Raw genomic sequence first — 4,444 nt, 5'->3', positions numbered from 1 at the left:
GGTGGCAGAGGGAAGGCGGAGGAAGGGAAGGCGGAGGGGCGGCGAAGCGGGAGGAGCGGTGGCGACGAGGAACGCCGCCGCCGGGTTTTCAGCCGCCCTGTTGCTGCTGCTGCTGCTGCTGCTGCTGCTGCTGCCGCTGCCGCCGCCGGCCGGGCAGCGCCTCACGGGGCGGGCTGCGCTCGGCTGTCGCTGCGACGCTTGCTGCTGCTGCTGCCGGCGGCCGCTGTCTGCAGCCGCGCTCCATGTCCCTCGGCTCGGCGGCGGCGGCGGCTGCTGCAAGCGCCGAGGCGGCGGCTCCACATCGCGCGCCCCGCAGCCCGGCGAGCTCCTTCCTGCCTTCCTCGGCTCCTCCTGTTCACCGGGTCGGCCGCACCCCGCCCCGGGCTTCCGGCCGCGCCCCTCGCCCCGCCCCTCGCCGGCGCCTGACGCGCGCGGCACCTGTTCGCCGCGCCCGCGCGGGATTCGCCGGCTCGTGGGTCTCCTCAGCGGCGCCCAGGTGGCGCCGGCGGCCTTAACCCCCGGGCTGCCTCACGCCTGGGGACGGCTGCGCGCGCCGCCGGTGGAGGCGGCTGGCGCATCCCTAACGGTCGGGGCGGCTCCCCCGGCGCGGCCACGCCCCCGGCCTCGCGCCCACAGCGGGGTGTGGCTCCGCCCCCAGCACGCTCACCTCGGGGTGTGGCCTCGTTCTCACCTCTGAGCGCGGCCCCGCCCCCGGCCTCGTTCCCACCTCGCCGCGCGGTCCCGCCCCCGGCCTCGTTCTCACCTCTGGGCGCGACCCCGTCCCCGGCCTCGCTGCGGCTGCTGGGCTGGGGCGTTTCTCTGAGTCTGGCGGTGCTCAGTTTTGTGGCCTCCTCATAAGTGGTCTCCAAGGAGCACTTGGGCCATTCCTCCAAGACGGGTGGCCAAGCCCCAAGAGACACTCGCAGGCACAGAATTTGAGTCTGGCCCCTACGAGAGCTAAGCAGTCAGGAGAGGGAGCCCTAGAGAGCAGCAGGAGAAGGGATGACTTCAGAAACCCGGCATCTTAATGATGATGACTCAGGGATCTGAGGGACCAGATGCCTCGGAGATCAACAGCCTCGAAAGAAAGAGGTTATGTTGAGAAATAACGGAAAAAATTGCTCACAGATGGGAATACGAAGCAAAGACTCTCCCTAATAATAACTTGCGCTTATTAGGCACTTAGTGTGTACCGTGTCTTGTGCTAAGTGCTTTCTATGCGTTATCTTAGATAATCTTCACAAGAATCTTATGAAGTAAGTACTGTCACTTCCCATTTTACAGAGGAGGAAATTGAAGCCTCGGGAGTTACAAGATCAGATCCAGGCAGGCCGACACCAGGGTTCATGTAAATCATTATTTTTTACTTTCTTCACACACAAGTCTTGAGGAGGATAAATGATAATTTGTGACCAAGATGACCTGGCTCAATATGGAAGGTGGTATCAGGAAAGCTTCCTGGAATGATCAAAGGATTGAAGAGCCTGCTGGATGATTCCTGTCAGTTGTTGCTTGGACCTCATCGGTGATGCTCTCTCTCCTATTTTCAGAAACAATGCTGTCTGAAGCTAGAATTGGTCCTTATTCTTTCCCTTTCCTCTTGGACAGCAACCCCCTTTTCAGTTAAATCATACCTTGATTCTTTTCATCACAGTGAGATGGAAATTTCAGGACACCAAGAGGCTGAAATGGGCCAAATGGTTTCTCATGACTTTTATTCCTTATTAAATTCACAGCCTAAGCCATATTCAACTATATACATCACTTTCTATCCTCAGACTGAAGGTGAGAATCCGAAAGGTCCTGAGCCTCAGGGCTGGCTTTGTCTGCTTCTTGGCTGGGAAGGAGACGGACCATAGAGGGGTTCCTGTATCAATCTTAGAGCTAGATTTTGGAAGGTGACCATGGTACCATTCCAGTAATGGCCTGTTCTAACACGTTTTATTAGGCCCTCTTGAGCAGATATTGTGGGCCCATGGTGAGATCCAGTTGCAATTTCCTTTTAATTAGGAAAGGACAAGTTTCTCCTTCATCTATCTATAGAGACACACACATCAAAAGCAAACAATTCCTAATCAGATGTTTTAGCTATTTATTTTTCCTTGACTGGGACTTGCAGCCTATCTTTTTTAAAAGGTCTTTGGCCTACCCTGTTGAACTCAATGGTCCTACTCTATTAGACTTACCTGTTACTGTGAGGATGAATTCTTACAGTGCCAGCTCTAGCTTTGAAGATCCTTCCTCACAATGTTCTACTGCCTAACCTGACTAGGAAGTGATCATTTTCTACTGTAGATTTGGCCCTAAGCACTATCTTTCTGTGGATGGTCAAATGAGACCAGCCCAAGTTTGGAGAATTATTTAGAATAATGGTTCTTACCAGTTTTTCATCTCAGAACCTCTTTATAGTCTTAAAAATTTTTGAAGACCGCAAAAACCTTTAGTTTATATAGATTTTGATATTGATATTTACCATATTAAAAACTAAAACTGAAATCAACAATCCAAAGTAAAATATGTACCCCTATGTTCATGGTAGCACTATTCACAATAGCCAAGACATGGAAACTATCTGAGCCCATCAACTGATTACTGGATAAAGAAGATGTGGTATATATACACAATGGAATACTACTCAGCCAGAAAAAAAGACAAATTCATCCCATTTGCTGCAACATGGAAGGACCTGGAGGGAATTATGCTTAGCAAAATAAGCCAGACTGAGAAAGACAAACATCAGATGATTTCACTCATGTGTGGAATACAAACAAGCACATGGACAAAGAAAACAGTTCAGTGGTTACCAGAGGAAGGGGGGGTGAGGGGAGGGCACAGGAGGTGAAAGGGAGCACCAATGTGGTGACAGACAAGAAATAACGTACAACTGAAATTTCACATTGATGTAAACTATTGTGAACTCAAAAAATTTTTTTAATGGGCAAAAAGCCCTAAAACTGAGAAAATTTAAAAATGCTTACAATAAACCTGTTACGTGTTAACAATGTATTATAATGAAAAGTAACTATATATTCCCAAATTAAAAAATGAGTGAAAGGAGTGGCCTCATTTTTCATTTTTGCAAATCTGTTTAATATTTGGCTTGATAGTAGCAAATTGGATTTTTATATCTACTTCTCCATTCAATGTGATATTTTGTTTTGACTGTGATATATGAAGAAAATCCAGTCTCACAAAGATGTGGTTGTGAAAAGGAGAAATATTTTAATAGACTTTCCAGGTCATCATGGTTATTTTTCTTTGCTATTACACCAAAATCAGACAAGTTATGGCTTCTTAAATGTTACTTGCAATGTGGAATCTAAAACCATATCGAAGAGATCTATTGATGTATCTTCCACTTTGAATGGCTCTTTTATCCATGTGTGATTGATTCTATAAAAGCATGTATTGGTCATTTGGAAAATCTGTCTTCACTAGGTTATGCAGATCTTCCAAATAATGTCACGTGTCGTTATACTATATAGTTTTAAAAATCACCTTGATTATTATCACCACTGATCTCATCAGAAAAGTCTTTAAGTATTGGCAAGCTATCAAGCTCACTGAGGCAAATAAGAGTTTTCCAAAATTCTTATTTCTACTTGAAAGCTCCAATTGCATCACTAGTAACAATATTGTCTGTTGTTTTCCTTGAAGTGACAGACTTGCTTCATTAATTTTTGAGAAAATGTCTGCCAAATACCCAAATCTGAATATCATCATTTATCATTCATTCATTTCAAGGAAAAATGGTGTTCCATGAAAAACATGGCTAGTTCAGCTCATAACTCAAATGGCGGTACAGGTGCTTTATCTCAAGACAACCATCGTAGTTAAATACGCAGCAGAAGTGCTCTATGGGTACTTCTCATTTCATCACATATTAAAAAAATGTGTGCTCAAGAGTCAGGATTCAATAAAAGTGCCCCTTCATCAGGGACGTTCTTAAGTGAAACTAGCTTTTTTTTCTTCCAGTGAGCACATGGTAGTGAAGAATAACATTACCAGGACATTTTGGTCCCACTGCCTTGATTCCTGCTAAGATATCCGTAGTATCACCCACCATGGCTTTTGCATCAACAGTGCAAATGTCAACACAGTGAAAAACGAAAATACTATTGGACAGTTAGTATCATTATGAAATTAGTTTTACTATTATTAATAAAATTAGAATCACTAGCATTGCAATTATTATGAAAATAATGTTTACTTTGTAGGGCCCCTGAAAGGGTCTTTGGGACCTTCAGGAGTTGGTGAACCGCATGTTGAGAACTGTTAACTTAGAGCCACTCAAGAACATTAGGTCAGCTTTGAGCTAAGAAGAATGGAGAAGTACTTGCCCACAAGGAAATGAGTGCCAGGATTTAAAACTCATCAGAGGAAAGTTATGAAAACCCTCAGCCTTCTAAAGCTTATTATTTAGTTTATTCTGCTTCATACAGGA

Source organism: Equus quagga, chromosome 15 (genome assembly GCF_021613505.1).
Source record: "Equus quagga isolate Etosha38 chromosome 15, UCLA_HA_Equagga_1.0, whole genome shotgun sequence".
Classification (NCBI taxonomy): Eukaryota; Metazoa; Chordata; class Mammalia; order Perissodactyla; family Equidae; genus Equus; species Equus quagga.
This window is presented reverse-complemented; position numbering follows the sequence as displayed.